Below are 18,844 nucleotides of genomic sequence, written 5' to 3'. Positions count from 1 at the left end.
TATATTACAACAATTTTAAAACTAATTACACCCTACTCTAAGCCCCCTAATAAATTAACAAAGCCCCCAAAATAAAAAAATGCCCTACCTATTCTAAATAGTAAAGTTCAATAGCTCTTTTTACTTTACAGACCTGAACAGGGCCCTTTGCGGGGCATGCCCCGAGAAGTTCAGCTCTTTTGCCTGTAAAAAAAAACATATAATACCCCCCCCCAACATTACAACCCACCACCCCACATACCCTAATCTAACCCAAACCCCCCTTAAATTAAACCTAACACTAAGCCCCTGAAGATCTCCCTACCTTGAGTCGTCTTCACCCAGCCGAGCCAAATTCTTCATCCAAGCGGAGCAAGAAGAGGTCCGCCATCCGGTTAGAAGTCTTCATCCAGCGGGGCAGAAGAGGTCTTCCATCCGATTGAAGCCTCATCCAAGCGGGATCTTCTATCGTCATCCATCTGGAGCAGAGCGGCAGCAACCCTGAAGACCTTCGACGCGGAACAGCCATCTGACCGATACTGAACGACGAATGACGGTTCCTTTAATGACGTCATCCAAGTTGGCGTCCCTCGAATTCCGATTGGCTGATAGGATTCTATCAGCCAATCGGAATTAAGGTAGGAATATTCTGATTGGCTGATGGAATCAGCCAATCAGAATCAAGTTCAATCCGATTGGCTGATACATTTATTAGAGTATCGGTGAGCTCCAGTCGGCAGATTAGGGGTTAATAATTGAAGTTAGGTGTCGGCGATGTAGGGAGGGGGGCAGACTTAGGGGTTAATACTATTTATTATAGGGTTAGTGAGGCGGATTAGGGGTTAATAACTTTATTATAGTAGCGATCAGGTCCGCTCGGCCAGATTAGGGGTTAATAAGTGTAGGCAGGTGGGAGGCGACGTTTAGCGGGGGCAGATTAGGGGTTAATAAATATAATATAGGGGTCCGGCGGTAGGGGCAGCAGATTAGTGGGTACATAGCTATAATGTAGGTGGGCGCTCTTTGCGGTCGGCAGATTAGGGGTAATTATTGTAGGTATCTGGCTGCGACGTGGTGGGGGGCAGGTTAGGGGTTTAATAAATTTAATATAGGGGTCGGCGGGTGTTAGGGGCAGCAGATTAGGGGTACATAAGTATAACGTAGGTGGCGGTCGGCAGATTAGGGGGTTAAAAAAAATTAATCGAGTGGCGCGATGTGGGGGGACCTCGGTTTAGGGGTACATAGGTAGTTTATGGGTGTTAGTGTACTTTAGAGCACAGTAGTTAAAGCTTTATGAACCGGCGTTAGCCCAGAAAGCTCTTAACTACTGACTTGTTTTCTGCGGCTGGAGTTTTGTCGTTAGATTTCTAACGCTCACTTCAGACACGACTCTAAATACCGGAGTTAGAAAGATCCCATTGAAAAGATAGGATACGCGGGGGCGGAGCCAACTGCCGAAGCAGCCTAGACATAACCTGGCAGAGCTCCTGGCTCTAAATTCTAATAATGGAGGCTGTTTTGCCAAATTTTGATCTGGGATTGAAATGTCAGCACTACTGAACTGACCCTGAGGGCATCGTCCGTGAAAGGGAGGAAATTTGTCTCTCTTAATGAAGACCTGCAGGAGATTAAGAAAAAATAAACCCCCAGACACACGCTGTCTTAAGCTCAAGATGGCGGCGGTCATCATGGAGCACTTTGGGTATTGGAGCAAGCTATGGACTCTCACCATGCAGACCTTACTGCAAGATATTCACCTCTTTTGTCGTGGCAACGCTCACTATACTAGGCAGCGAGAGCTGTCAGCCAACCTCATTATCTGAACAAGCTGAAGCTGGATGGGATATAATGCAGCCGGACCCTGTGGAGACACTAGACGCAAGCCTATTGCTGGGTTACATGCTTCAAACCCGCAGAGTGTGGAGGATTGTCGGCGAGTGCCGCCTTGCGCCTGTCCGACTGATAAAGAAGAGGGATTCACTGCAGGCATCGATCCAGCTGCCTATTGTGATTTTCGAGTGGGCCTTAAGTGTATACTTCCCCCACCGCATGCAAAAGATCGTGGGGCAGCGGCTTGAAACCAACTCCTCTTGCCCCTACCGACCAGCGCTAAATTATCTATCTACAACCGTGATGTCCTGCACTAGAGTGGATGGCTCACCTTGTCCCTATAAATTCTGGGTTCTTTGAGAGATTTAGGCAATTTATTTTTGTCTACTTGCTAAGAAAACTTCTCCAGTATTTGTTTCAATATGCCGTATCAGAGTTTGACATTTCTGTAATAGTCTAGTATACCTTTTCTATTGTTAATTTTATTATTTTAAAAGTTCAAAGATACTTGAGGCAATGTTATATTTTACCCAAATGGTCCGGGAGTGACAACATGCCTGTTTACTTCTTGCTATGAATGGTCATATATTATACATCCCATATCTGTGGTTGATCTATACTTATAGTATTATTTGAACCCTCTATTACGCCATTTTGTGATGTCATTAGTTGTTTGTGGAGGTATTTATCTTTGGTGGTTTGGTATTAAATTATGCCAAGCTCTACATATCATGCTGTCCATAACATACCTATCTTTTTTTTATGTTTTTTCATTAGAATTGTTGTGATAGCAGGTAAAATATGCTGTATCAGTCTGTTAACATCATGCACCCCATGGCCTAGCTGTAACAGTGTGGGTGGCTTATTAACTGAGGCGATATCTTTAAAGAGACTTCCTACTTTGCAAAAACATTGTTCTATTAGCTCATTCTCCCTGAAGTTATGATATAATCAAGCATAAATCTAAATAGCTTAGGTTGGCTACTACAAACTAGATGGGAATATTTTTGCCCTATGGCTTTGTATGATTTCTACCCTTACAGTGTCTCATAAGTTACACTTATGCTCTTAGTTTGTAGAGGAGGTAATTTTTTTTTATTTTATTCTATTTTTTATAAATTATGGCGATCTTTCCCTCTATATCTCTAGGTTCTGTTATGTATCTCCTCCATAGTACTCTTCACACGAACTGCCTATCAGCTAGAATATAAGTAGCCATGTACCATCCTACACAAGCTATACTGGGAGGATAATAGATAGACTACTCTTTGATATACTCTCTTAAACTAGAGCAAGTTGGTATTATTTTTATTTTAGCCTCAATATAACATTTAGACTATATCACATTCCTATGCTCGTTTGAGACTTTTGAAAGTCTGTGGATGGGTAGATCTTTCAGTTTCATTATGGTCTAAGTACTGGGTTGTGAAATGTTTGTTTTACAGTTGTCAGATTTTTCCGTTTACTATTTCACTCAGTGTTTTATAATGTAATATATTTTTCTCATACACCTATTTAATTTGAGGACGGATGGGTTGCTATTGTATCTCTTACATAAGAGTATGTTACTCTCAAGATAGCTTGAACTATGACATGTTCAATTGACCAGGTTCAAATTAAGAAATAGTATTACGCCCTAACCAAACTAGTGCCTAGCGACATTCCCCTGACTAAATATTGTTGGTAAATATATCGTATTCATCCTAATGCTGCGCCCCTGGTTTAAGTACCTCACCCACTCACTCATTATCATACTCTCCAGAGCAACTCTTTCTCCATACAAAGTACCCTACATGTTTACTGTTGGCTGTTTGTGTAATGTTATATTATATTGTATCTGTGTCATTAAAGTTACAGATTTGCCCATAACCTTATGACAATCTCCACTCAATGTAACTATAGTTCTTCACCCCTACGTGTAACGTAACTAAAAACATCAGAGGCCTAAACATGTCCATTAGTGTAACACTTTATCTAGCTCCGTCCCCCTTATCCCCACCCACCCCCTTACCTTATTTTGAGCGGCTCTTGCCCGCTGCATCCCCCACCCACATTCTTGCTCACTAGCTAAGCTCACTATTTCTACGCATTAAACTTTTTATGAGGAAACCGTATATTAACTATTGTTCCTTAGAAATCGCAAGATGGGTTCCTACTAATCTGCTAATATGTAAGCCTTTTCCATTATACCTGACAATTTTTATTACCCCTGAGCTTTAGCTACCATAATCTATTATATATCAAAAATGAGGTCACTATTAATACAACTCAGCATTGTGTAACACTCTGTTCATAGTCTTCCAATGTAACTTTGTTTATGGAGTTCAATCTTTTAGCTTAAGTCTATTCTGCAGCATAGATTGAAAATTGATTCCTCATGTTATTGCGTACCAATATGTTGCCTATGATACATATGTTGCTGATCCATGTTGTTTGTTCTTAGAGGTTTATCTCTCCATCTTGTCTCATAACCTAACTGTCCAATGCAGTGTTGAGCTGTTACTTATATGATTTATGTATATTGTTGAAACCTCAATAAAAAATATATTTAAAAAAAAAAAAAAAAAAAAAAAAGAAAAGATAGGATACGCAATTGACGTAAGGGGATCTACGGTATGGAAAAGTCGCGGCTGAAAAGTGAGCGTTAGACCCTTTTTTGACTGACTCCAAATACCGGCGGTAGCCTAAAACCAGCGTTAGGAGCCTCTAACGCTGGTTTTCACGGCTACCGCCAAACTCCAAATCTAGGCCTAGGTAAATAGTTAAAACTTATTTGAAATCTAAAATGAGTAAAAATCAAAACCAAAAAGACAATAAAGTTACACCTCCAGTTGCAGTAAGTAAATAAATATGTATTCTACTCAAGCCAAAATATGATTGAAAATGTATAAGTAAAATAAAACTGATATAATAAATTAGATATGATAATTATAAAGAGCCTTTGAATAGTGGCATGTAAAACTACAAAAATATAAAGAATATTCAATACTGCCACATTTTGGGGGAATCCTAAAACATTTAAAGTGAAAATGGCTTAAATGTAGCTTAATAAATAAAAAGTAGCCAGAATGTTAATCAATTGCTGCATAATATTGTACAACCCAAGATTCCACTAATCCAAGCCTTATACTAGAAGTTTCATGGTTTTTGGTGTCCCACAAGGCAAAATGAGTGACATTAAGCCTTGTTTTTTGGGGAGCTTAGTGTGGCTTAACGTACAAAATTTGAACATATATGTTAACCAATTTCCACCAAACTTCCCACAATACATTAAATCTATCTATTCAAACATATTCTGAAAATTTCAGGACATTGATAAACATACCAAAAGTTATTCAGATTTAACTATTTTTTTTACAATCCTAAAACATTTAGGGGGTAGTTATCAAGCCGTCAACCTCAAATACGCTGGAATTCGCAGCGTATTTGTGGCGGAGGCTGATTCGCCCATAATTATCAAGCACTAGATACCCGGCAAATGTAGAATTTTGTGATGTAAGCTTCGATCCGCCGGACTCAGTCCTGACACAGATCGATTTCATACGTCACTCCAGATGTTCCGCCACACAAGTGTGGCCACAATCTGACTACTTTTGCTAGTTATCAAAAAACTAGCAGGTACGCTCTCGGCACTTTTCCGGCCCAGCGTACCTGGTTTCCAAACCGCTGCCCTGGAGGCGGAAGATCCCATAGAATCAATGGGAGTTGACCCATAGCGAAAGTTCATGTTCGCTGCTGCCAGACCATCCCATTGATTCCTATGGGAGCTGTCTACACCTAACACCCTAACATGTACCCTGAGTCTAAACACCCTAATCTGTCCCCCCTACACCGCCGCAACGAAATAAAGTTATTACCCCCCTAAATCGCCGCTCCCGAAGCGACGGTGTAGGGGGGCAGATTAGGGTTAATAATTTTAATATAGGTGGCGGACGGTGTAAGGGGGCAGATTAGGGGTTAAGAATTTTAATATAGGTTGCGGCGGGGTCCGGGAGCGGCGGTTTAGGGGTTAAATTATTTATTTAGTTGCGGCAAGGTCCGGGATCAGCAGGATAGGGGTTAATAACTTTATTTTAACAGGGCCAGCGGTTATAGGGGGGGCAGGATAGGGGTTACTAGCTATAATGTAGGTGGCGGCCGGTGTCCGGGGAGTGGCGGTTTAGGGGTTAATACATTTATAAGAGTTGGTGGCAGGGTCTAGGAGCGCGCGGTTTAGGGGTTATAACTTTATTGAGTTGGGGGGACTCCAGGGGTGCCGGTTATAGGGGGTAGATTTGTGTAGTTAGTGTGGGTGCTTAGTGATTAGGCTAGCAATAAAGCTGTCAAAAAGCCGAAGAGCTGCGAGATCGGATGAGTGATAACTCTCACAATCCGCTGCTCAACAACCCCGTACTTGGTGCGCGGCTTTTTAAAAGTTTTTTTGATAATTAGGCGGAAATTTTGCAGGTCCGCGGTGGCAATGGTAGGCGGAGCGGCGCGTATTGAACCAGCAAAGCAGTTAAAGTAGACGGCCTTGATAACTACCCCCCTTAATGTGAGCAACTTAATGTAAAAAGCAGCTTAATGTACCAAATTCACCTAAACATCAATCATTGCCTTGAAACTTGGCACAAACTCAGTTTGTCACTTTACAAACCTATCCTAGATAGTTTCATGGATTTTGGTTTCATACAAGGCAAATGAGTGACCATTTAAGCTTGTTTTTTTCGGGAGCTGTAATTTGGCCTTAACGTACAAAATTGAACTTAGATGTTAACCAATTTCCCCCAAACTTCTCACAATACCTTAATAATCTATTCAACATATTCTTAAATTGTCTGGACATTTTTATAAAACATACCAAAAAGTTATTCGCATGTAACTATTTTTTTACAATCCTAAAACATTTAATGTGAGCAGCTTAATGTAAAAAGAGCTTAATGTACCCAAAATTGCCTTGTCAAATTGGCACAAACTCAGTTTGTCACTTGTTCAAACATATTCTGAAATTTAAAGGAAATTTGATAAAACATACCAAAAGTTATTCGCATTAAACAATTTTTTTAAAATCCTAAAACATTTAGGGGCCGAATTATCAAATGTCTTGCGGACCTGATCCGACACTGCGGATCAGGTCTGCAAGACATCGCTGAATGTGGAGAGCAATACGCTCTCCGTATTCAGCATTGCACCAGCAGACTCGTACTCGATCGGGTTTGATTTCCGGTGATGTCTGTCCCACCTGCTCAGAGCAGGCGGACAGGGTTATGGTAGGCAGTGGTCTTAAGACCGCTGCTCCATAACTTGTGTCTTCTGGCGAGTCTGAAGACTCGCCAGAAACACGGGCCTTCAAGCTCCCTTCAGAGCTTGATAGATAGGCCCCATAATGTGAGCAGCTTAATGTAAAAAGAGCTTAATGTACCAAAATTCACCTAAACATCAATCAACTGCCTTGAAACTTGGCACAAACTTCAGATTTTCACTTTTCAAACCTATCCTAGAGTTTCATGGATTTTGGTTTCCCACAAGGTAAATGAATGACATTAAGCTTGTTTTTTGAGGAGCTTAATGTGGCTTAACGTACAAAATTGAACTTAGATGTTAAACCAATTTCCCCAAACTTCCCACAGTTCATTAATTTATATATTCGAACATTTACTGAAAATTTCAGGAAATTTGATAAAACATACCAAAAGTTATTCGCATTTAACAAATTTTTTACAATCCTAAAACATTTAGAGGGATATTTATCAAGCTGTCAACTGCAAATACACTGGAATTCCACAGCGTAATTGTAGAGAGCCTGATTCAACCCATCAAAGCCTACAGACCGGCAAAAGTTGAAATTGGTGACGTAACATACGATCCACCGGTCTCAATCCAACACAGATCAATGCTTACATCATTACAGATATTCCGTATACAAATTTGGCACTATCTGACAACTTTTGCTAGTTAACAAACTTCTAACAGGTAGGCTCACCACTATTCCAGCCCAGTGTACCTGGTTTTTCAATCCGCCACCCTGGAGGCCGCGGATGCTATAGGAATCAATGGGAGTCTGAAAGCAGCGAAAGCTTATGTTCGCTGCTGCCAGATATCCCATTGATTTCTATGATAGAAAACAAATTACGTTTACACCTAACACCCTAACATAAGCCCCCAGTCTAAACACCCCTAATCTTCCGCCCCGACATTGCCGCCACCTACATAATGTTATTAACCCCTATTCTGCCGCTACCCGACACTGCCGCAACTAAATAAATGTATTAACCCCCTATCCTGCTGCTCCTGGACCCCGCCACAACTAAATAAATGTATTAACCCCTATCCCGCTGCTCCCTGACACCGCCGCAATGAAATAAATGTATTAACCCCTATCCCGCCTCTCCCAGAGCCCACCGCAACTAAATAAATGTATTAACCCCTATCCCTCCACTCCCGGAGCCCACCACAACACTAATAAAGTTATTAAACCCTATGCTGCTGCTCCCAGACCCAGCCGCAACTAAATAAATGTATTAACCCCTAAACCCCTGGCCTTCCACATCACTAACACTAAACCTATTAACCCCTAAACCGCCAGCCCCCCACATCGCCATAAACTAAATTAATCTATTAACCCCTAAACCTATCAACCAGCTAATTTTACATTAAATATTAACTCATCCCTATCTTATAATAAATTTAAACTAAGAATTAAAATAAACTATATTAAACTACTAATTAACCTACCCTAACTATTATCCTACAATTACATTAAACTATATTAAACTATTAATAAACCTACCCTAACTATTATACTAAAATTACATTAAACTAGCAATTAAATTAACTATATTACATATTTAAAAACCTTACCCTACTCAAGTTATTTAAATCTACTATAAAGAATTACTAAGTTTCAAAAAAATAACAACTAAGTTACACAAAAATAAAAAACACTAAGTTACACAAAATAAAAAATAAATTATCAAATATTTATACTAATTAAACCTAATCTAATAGCCCTATCAAAATAAAAAAGTCCCCCCCCAAAAAAAACCTAGCCTACAATAAACTACTCTTTTTCAGCCCAAAGTCCCTAACCTAAAATTAAAACCCACCCAATAAACACTTAAAAAAAACCTAACACTAACCCCCGAAGGTCCACTTACAGTTTTCGAAGACCAGACATCCATCCTCATCCAAGCGGCAGAAGTCCTCAGCGAAACCTGCAAAAGTCTTCATCCAAGTGGGCCAAAGTCCTCCTCGAAGCCGGCAGAAGTCTTCCTCCAGACGGCATCTTCTATCTTCATCCATCCAGCGTGGAGTGGCTCCATCTTCAAGACATCTAGCGCGGAGCATCTTCTTCTTCCGACGTCTCTTGAAGAATGAAGTTTCCTTTAAATGAAGTCATCCAAGACGGCTCCGGGAGCGGAGGGATAGTGGTTAATAACTTTATTAGAGTTGCGGTGAGCTCCGGCAGAAGCAGGATGGGGGTTAATAACTTTATTTAGTTGCGGCAGGACAGTGGCAGTGTTTAGTGACAGGGTATAAATAAAGTTGGGAAAAAGACGAATAGCAGCGAGATCGATTACTGTTAGTTAACAACAGTCCGCTGCTTATCGCCCCGTACTTGGTGCATGGATTTTTGACAGCTTTTTTTATAAATAAGGAGAGCGTATTCAGGTATGCGACCGCAATGTTAGGCGATGTTAGGCGAGCGTATTGGTGCCGTCGAATGCAGCATAGTTGACGGCTTGATAATTTGGCCTCTTAATATGAATGACTTAACGTAAAAAAGAGCTTAATGTACCAAAATTCGGCTAAACTTCTGAAATTTGATAAAACATACCAAAAGTTATTAGCATGTAACATCTTTTAACAATCCTAAAACATTTCATGTGAAAGGCTTAACGTAAAAAAGAGCTTAATGTACCAAAATTTGCCTAAACATCAATCAATTGCCTTGAAACTTGGCACAAACTCAGTTTGTCACTTCAAAAACCTATCCTATAAGTTACATGGATTTTAATTTCCCACAAGGCAATGAGTGACATTAAGCTTGTTTTTTGGGGAGCTTAATGTGTCTTAACGTACAAAATTGAACTTAGATGTTAACCAATTTCCCCCAAACTCCCCACAATTCATTAATCTATCTATTCAAACATATTCTGAAAATTTAAGGACATACGATAAAACATACCAAAGTTATTTGCGTTTAACATTTTTTTACAATCCTAAAACATTTCATGTGAATGGCTTAACGTAAAAAGAGCTTTAACGTACCAAAATTTACCTAAACATCAATCAATTGCCTTGAAACTTGGCACAAACTCAGTTTGTCACTTTAAAAACCTATCCTATAAGTTTCATGGATTTTGGTTTCCCACAAGGCAAATGAGTGACAGTAAGCTTGTTTTTTGGGGCGCTTAATGTGGCTTAACGCACAAAATTGAACTTAAATGTTAACCAATTTCCCCCAAACTCCCCACAATTCATTAATCTATCTATTCAAACATATTCTGAAAATGTAAAGAAATTTGATAAAACATACCAAAAGCTATTCGCATTTAACATTTTTTTTACAATCCTAAAACATTTCATGTGAATGGCTTAACGTAAAAAAGAGCTTTAACGTACCAAAATTTACCTAAACATCAATCAATTGCCTTGAAGCTTGGCACAAACTCAGTTTGTCACTTTAAAAACCTATCCTAGAAGTTTCATGGATTTTGGTTTCCCACAAGGCAAATGAGTGACAGTAAGCTTGTGTTTTGGGGAGCTTAATGTGGCTTAACGTACATAATTGAACTTAGATGTTAACCAATTTCCCCCAAACCTCACACAATACATTATTCTATCTATTCAAACATTTGATAAAACATTCCAAAACTTATTCACATTTAACTATTTTGTTACAATCCTAAAACATTTCATGTGAATGGCTTAACGTAAAAAAGAGCTTAATGTACCAAAATTTGCCTAAAAATCAATTAATTGCATTGAAACTTTGCACAAACTCAGGCCTAGATTTAGAGTTCGGCGGTAGCCGTGAAAACCAGCGTTAGAGGCTCCTAACGCTGGTTTTAGGCTACCGCCGGTATTTGGAGTCAGTGATTAAAGGGTCTAACGCTCACTTTTCAGCCGCGACTTTTCCATACCGCAGATCCCCTTACGTCAATTGCGTATCCTATCTTTTCAATGGGATCTTTCTAACGCTGGTATTTAGAGTCGTTTCTGAAGTGAGCGTTAGAGCTCTAACGAAAGTACACTAACACCCATAAACTACCTATGTACCCCTAAACCGAGGTCCCCCCACATCGCCGCCACTCGATTAAAATTTTTTAACCCCTAATCTGCCGACCGCCAACTACGTTATACTTATGTACCCCTAATCTGCTGCCCCTAACCCCGCCGACCCCTGTATTATATTTATTAACCCCTAACCTGCCCCCCACAACGTCGTCGCCAGCTACTTACAATAATTAACCCCTAATCTGCCGACCGCAAAGCGCTGCCACCTACGTTATCCTTATGTACCCCTAATCTGCTGCCCCTAACACCGCCGACCCCTATATTATATTTATTAACCCCTAATCTGCCCCCCTCAACGTCGCCGACACCTGCCTACACTTATTAACCCCTAATCTGCCGAGCAGACCTGAGCGCTACTATAATAAAGTAATTAACCCCTAATCCGCCTCACTAACCCTATCATAAATAGTATTAACCCCTAATCTGCCCTCCCTAACATCGCCGACACCTACCTTCAATTATTAACCCCTAATCTGACGACCGGAGCTCATCGCTACTATAATAAATGGATTAACCCCTAAAGCTAAGTGTAACCCTAACACTAACACCCCCCTAACTTAAATATAATTTAAATCTAACAAAATTAATTAACTCTTATTAAATAAATTATTCCTATTTAAAGCTAAATACTTACCTGTAAAATAAATCCTAATATAGCTACAATATAAATTATAATTATATTATAGCTATTTTAGGATTAATATTTATTTTACAGGTAACTTTGTAATTATTTTAACCAGGTACAATAGCTATTAAATAGTTAAGAACTATTTAATAGTTACCTAGTTAAAATAATAACAAATTTACCTGTAAAATAAATCCTAACCTAAGTTATAATTAAACCTAGCACTACCCTATCAATAAATTAATTAAATAAACTACCTACAATTACCTACAATTAACCTAACACTACACTATCAATAAATAAATTAAATACAATTGCTACAAATAACTACAATTACATAAACTAACTAAAGTACAAAAAATAAAAAAGAACTAAGTTACAAAAAATAAAAAAATATTTACCAACATTAGAAAAATATTACAACAATTTTAAAATAATTACACCTACTCTAAGCCCCCTAATAAAATAACAAAGACCCCCAAAATAAAAAATTCCCTACCCTATTCTAAATTAATAAATGTAAAAGCTCTTTTACCTTACCAGCCCTGAACAGGGCCCTTTGCGGGGCATGCCCCAAGAAAATCAGCTCTTTTGCCTGTAAAAAAAAACATACAATACCCCCCCCAACATTACAACCCACCACCCACATACCCCTAATCTAACCCAAACCCCCCTTAAATAAACCTAACACTAAGCCCCTGAAGATCTTCCTACCTTGTCTTCACCATCCAGGTATCACCGATCCGTCCTGGCATCCGGTGCTGAAGAGGTCCAGAAGAGGCTCCAAAGTCTTCCTCCTATCCGGCAAGAAGAGGACATCCGGACCGGCAAACATCTTCTCCAAGTGGCATCTTCGATCTTCTTCCATCCGGTGCGGAGCGGGTCCATCTTGAAGCAGCCGACGCGGATCCATCCTCTTCTTCCGTTGTCTCCCGACGAATGACGGTTCCTTTAAGAGACGTCATCCAAGATGGCGTCCCTCGAATTCCGATTGGCTGATAGGATTCTATCAGCCAATCGGAATTAAGGTAGGAATATTCTGATTGGCTGATGGAATCAGCCAATCAGAATCAAGTTCAATCCTATTGGCTGATCCAATCAGCCAATCAGATTGAGCTCGCATTCTATTGGCTGTTCCGATCAGCCAATAGAATGCGAGCTCAATCTGATTGGCTGATTGGATCAGCCAATCGGATAATAATATAATGCAGGTGTCAGCGATAGCGGGGGGCGGCAGATTAGGGGTTAATAAGTGTAAGGTTAGGGGTGTTTAGACTCGAGGTACATGTTAGGGTTTTAGGTGCAGACGTAGGAAGTGTTTCCCCATAGGAAACAATGGGGCTGCGTTAGGAGCTGAACGCTGCTTTTTTGCAGGTGTTAGGTTTTTTTTCAGCTCAAACAGCCCCATTGTTTCCTATGGGAGAATCGTGCACGAGCACGTTTTTGAGGCTGGCCGCGTACGTAAGCAACTCTGGTATCGAGAGTTGCATTTGCGGTAAAAATGCTCTACGCTCCTTTTTTGGAGCCTAACGCAGCATTTTTTTGAACTCTCGATACCAGAGTTAATTTTATGGTGCGGCCAGAAAAAAGCCTGCGAAGCGTTAACAGCCCATCTACCGCCAAACTCCAAATCTAGGCCTCAGTTTGTCACTTTACAAACCTATCCTAGAAGTTTCATGGATTTGGTTTACCACAAGGCAAATGAATGACATTAAGCTTGTTTTTCTGGGGAGCTCAATATGGCTTAACGTACAAAATTGAACTTAGATTTTAACCAATTTCCCCCAAACTTCTCACAATACATTAATCTAGCTATTCAAACATATTCTTAAAATTATATGACATTTGACAAATCTATCAAAGCGTCAACTATGTTGAATTCGCCGGCATCAATATGCTCACCTAACATCTCCAAACATTGCTGCCATGGATCTCAATACGGTCTCCTTATTTATAAAAAAAGTCATCAAAAACACGCGCATCAAGTACTGGGCTTTCAGTATCAGACTGTTGTTAACTAGCAGTCATCAGTCACGCACCTATTCGGCTTTTTCCCAATTTTATTTATGCCATTTCACTAAACGCTGCCACTATACTAAAATTTTTAACCCCTATCCAGCCGCTCCCCGACACCGCCGCAACCTAAATAAACATATTAACCCCTATCCCGCCACTCCCCGACCTGCCGAAACATAAATTATTAATCCCTATCCCGCCGCTCCCCGACACCGCTGCAACCTAAATAAACTTATTAACCCCTAAACATCTGGCCTCCCACATCACCACCTCTAACTAAACCTATTAACCCCTAAACCATCAATTAAGCTATTAACCCCTAAACCTAACAACCCCTTAACTTAAAATTAAAATTACAACATCCCTATCTTCAAATAAATTAAAACTTACATGTAGAATTAAAATAAACTAATTTTAAACAATTAATTAACCTACCCTAACTATTATACTAAAATTAAATTAAACTACCAATTAAATAAACTAAATTACATATTAAAAAACCTAACCCTACGAAAATAATTTAAATATACAATTAAACATTATAACAAAGTCCTAAAGTACAAAAAAAACAAACACTAACGGCTAGATTACGAGATTTGCGTTGAGCTATGCGGTGCTAATGAGCAGTTTTCTCTCACCGCTCACTTACCTACAGCGCTGGTATTACAGGTTTTTACAAACCCGGCATTAACAAGCAAGAAGTGAGCATAGAGCAAAATTTTGCTCCATACCGCACTCCAATACCAGAGCTGCTTAAGTCAGCGGTGAGCTGGTCATACATGCTCATGCACGATTTCCCCATAGACATCAATGGGGAGAGCCGGCTGAAAAAAGTCTAACACTTGCCAAAAAGCAGCGTAAAACTCAGTAACGCAGCCCCATTAATTCCTATGGGGAAACAAATTTTATGTTTACACCTAACACCCTAACATGAACCCCAGTCTAAACAACCTTAATCTTATACTTATTAACCCCTAATCTGCCACCCCCAACATCGCCGACACCTACATTATTCTTATTAACCCCTAATCTGCCACTCCGGACACCGCCGCCACCTACATTATACTTATTAACCCCAAATCAGCTGCCTACAACATCGCCGCCACCTACATTATATTTATTAACCCCTAATCTGCCGCCCCCAATGTTGCCGCCACTATATTAAATGTATTAACCCCTAAACCTAAGTCCAACCCTAACACCCCCTAATTGAAATATAATTAAAATAAATCTAAATAAAATTACTATCATTAACAACATTATTCCTGTTTAAAACTAAATACTTACCTATAAAATAAACCCTAAGCTAGCTACAATATAAATAATAGTTACATTGTAGCTAGCTTAGGGTTTATTTTTATTTTACAGGCAAGTTTGTATTTATTTTAACTAGGTAGGCTAGTTACTAAATAGTTATTAACTATTTAATAACTACTTAGCTAAAATAAATACAAATTGACCTGTAAAATAAAACCAAACCTAAGTTATAATAACACTTAACACTACACTACAATTAAATAAATTAACTAAATAAATACAATTAAATTAGCTAAATCACAAAAAACCCACTGAATTACAGAAAATAAAAAATAAATGGCAGCTCTTTAAACAAATTACACCTAATCTAATAGCCCCCCAAAATAAAAAAAACCCTAGCCTAAACTAAACTACCAATAGCACTTAAAAGGGCCTTCTGCGGGGCATTGCCCCAAAGTAATCAGCTCTTTTACCTGTAAAAAAAAATACAAACAATCCCCCCAACAGTAAAACCCACCACCCACACAACCAACCCCCCAAATAAAATACTAACTAAAAAAACCTAAGCTCCTCATTGCCCTGAAAAGGGCATTTGGCCCAAAGCCCTAACCTAAAAAATAAACCCACCCAATGCACCCTTAAATATATCCTAACACTAACCCTCGAATATTCACTTACCCCAAAGTAGTCTTCATCCAAGCGGCAAGATGTCCTCAACGAAGCCGGCAGAAGTGGTCCTCCAGGCGGGAAGAAGTGGTCCTCCATACGGGCAGAAGTCTTCATCCAGATGGCATCTTCTATCTTCATCCTTCTGGCACAGAGCGGGTCCATCTTCAAGACATCCGACGCGGAGCATCCTCTTAAAATGACGGATTCTTCGTAATGAATATCTCTTTAAGTGACGTCATCCAAGATGGCATCCCTTAGATTCCGATTGGCTGATAGAATTCTATCAACCAATCGTAATTAAGGTAGAAAACATCCTATTGGCTGATTGGATCAGTCAATAGGATTGAACTTCAATCCTATTGGCTGATCCAATCAGCCAATAGGATTGAGCTTGCATTCTATTGGCTGATCGAAACAGAATTCTATCAGAATTTAAGGGACGCCATCTTGGATGACGTCACTTAAAGAGATATTCATTACAAAGAAGCCGTCGTTTGAAGAGGATGCTCCACGTCGGATGTCTTGAAGATGGACCCGCTCCGCGCTGGAAGGATGAAGATAGAAGATGCCATCTGGATGAAGATTTCTGCCCATCTGGAGGACCAATTCTGCCCATCTGGAGGACCACTTCTGCTGGCTTTGTTGAAGACATCTTGCCGCTTAGATGAAGACTTCTCCCGGTAAGTGAATCTTCGGGGGTTAGTGTTAGGATTTTTTAAGGGTGTATTGGGTGGGTTTATTTTTTAGGTTAGGGCTTTGGCCCTGCAAAAGAGCTAAATGCCCTTTTAAGGGCATTGCCCATCCAAATGCCCTTTTCAGGGCAATGGGGAGCTTAGGTTTTTTTAATTAGTATTTTATTTGGGTGGTTGGTTGTGCGGGTGGTGGGTTTTACTATTGGGGGGGTTGTTTGTATTTTTTTTTTCAGGTGAAAGAGCTGATTACTTTGGGACAATGCCCTGCAAAAGGCCCTTTTAAGGGCTATTGATAGTTTAGTTTAGGCTAGGTTTTTTTTTATTTTGGGGGGGCTTTTTTAATAGGGCTATTAGATTAGGTGTAATTAGTTTAAAAATCTGTAATTTGTTTTTTTATTTTCTGTCATTTAGTGTTTGTTTGTTTGTTTTTGTGATTTAGCTAATTTAATTTATTTAGTTGTATTTAATTTAGTTAATTTATTTAATTGTAGTAGTGTTAGGTGTTATTGTAACTTAGGTTAGGTTTTATTTTACAGGCGGTTAGTGTTAGGTTTTTTAAAGGGTTTTTTGGGTCAGTTTTTATTTTAGCTTAGGGTCTGGGCTTTTCATAAAAGAGCTGATTGCCCTTTTCAGGGCATGGCAAAAGAGCTAAATGCCCTTTTCAGGGCAATGGTTAGCTTAGTTTATTTTAGATAGTTATTTTATTTGGGGGGGTTGATTGGGTGGTTGGTGGGTTTTTCTGTTGGGAGGTTGTTTGTATTTTTATTACAGGTAAAAGAGCTGATATATTTGGGGCAATGCCCTAGAAAAGGGCATTTTTAGGGCCATTGGTAGTTTATTGTATGCTAAGGCTTTTTTTTTGGGGGGGGGGGCTTTTTTATTTTGATAGGGCTATTAGATTAGGTGTAAAAAAATATGTTTAATAATTTGGTTTATTATTTTTCGTAATTTAGTGTTTGTTTTTTTGGTAACTTAGTGGGGGTTTTTGCACTTTAGGATTTTGTAATAATGTTTAATTGTATATTTAAATAATTTTAGTAGGGTTGGGTTTTTTAAAAAGTAATTTAGTTTATTTAATTGGTAGTTTAATGTAATTTTAGTATAATAGTTAGGGTAGGTTAATTAATAGTTTAAAATTAGTTTATTTTAATTCTACAGGTTAGTTTTAATTTATTTTAAGATAGGGATGTTGTAATTTTAATTTAAAGTTATGGTGTTTTTAAAATTGTTAAATGTGAATAACGTTTGGTATGTTTTATCAAATGTCCTGAAATTTTCAGAATATGTTTAAATAGATAGATTAATGAATAAGTTCAATTTTGTACGTTAAGCCACATTAAGCTCCCCAAAAAACAAGCTTAATGTCACTCATTTGCCTTGTGGGAAACCAAAATCCATGAAACTTCTAGGATAGGTTTGGAAAATAAAAAACTCAGTTTGTGCCAGGTTTCAAGGCAATTGATTGATTTTTAGGTGAATTTTGGTACATTAAAGGGCCACTGTAAGTAAATATTTTCTATGCCTGTTACTAACTAACTACCCCAAATACGCTTTTTATCAATAGCATTTCATTAACATATCTCTACCGTATAGCAGAAATCTTGTATGCAAATTTAATTGTTTTCCAAACCCACTCCGTGAGTATCCTTTGCTTTGTACCAATCCGTTTACAATACCTAGGTTTCAAAATGGCGCTTTAAACACAAAGTTATTGGTTTAAGTATTTTGAACATGCAATGCTGAAAATAGTGGGCAGGATAACGTGACATCATCGGCGAATAAAAGATATAACTTTTAGAACGTTATGAAACTTCGTTTGGAGAAAATATAGGTCAGTAGGTTTTAATTAATGTTTATTAACTTTAATATGTTAGTTATTTAGCTTAAAAATCATAACATAAAGTAATCCTTTAAGCTCTTTTTACATTAAGCTGCTCACATTAAAATGTTTTAGGATTGTAAAAAATTTGTTAAATGCGAATAACTTTTGGTATGTTTTATCAAATTTCCTGAAATTTTCAGAATATGTTTTAATAGATAAAGTGATGTATTTTGGAAAGTTTGGGGGAAATTGGTGAACATCTAAGTTCAATTTTGTACGTTAAGCCACATTAAGCTCCCCAAAAAACAAGCTTACTGTCACTCATTTGCCTTGTGGGAAACCAAAATCCATGAAACTTCTAGGATTAGTTTGAAAAGTGAAAAACTGGGTTTGTGCCAAGTTTCAAGGCAATTGATTGATGGTTAGGCAAATTTTGGTACATTAGAGGACCAGTCAACACAGTAGATTTGCATAATCAACAAACGCAAGATAACAAGACAATGCAATAGCACTTTATCTGAACTTCAAATGAGTAGTAGATTTTTTTTCTGACAATTTTAAAAGTTGTCTTTTTCCACTCCCCCTGTACCATGTGACAGCCATCAGCCAATCACAAATGCATACACGTACCATGTGACAGCCATCAGCCATTCACGAATGCATACACACTTATTC

The sequence above is a fragment of the Bombina bombina genome, chromosome 6 (genome assembly GCF_027579735.1).
Source record: "Bombina bombina isolate aBomBom1 chromosome 6, aBomBom1.pri, whole genome shotgun sequence".
NCBI lineage: Eukaryota > Metazoa > Chordata > Amphibia > Anura > Bombinatoridae > Bombina > Bombina bombina.
Note: the sequence above shows the minus strand (reverse complement) of the source record.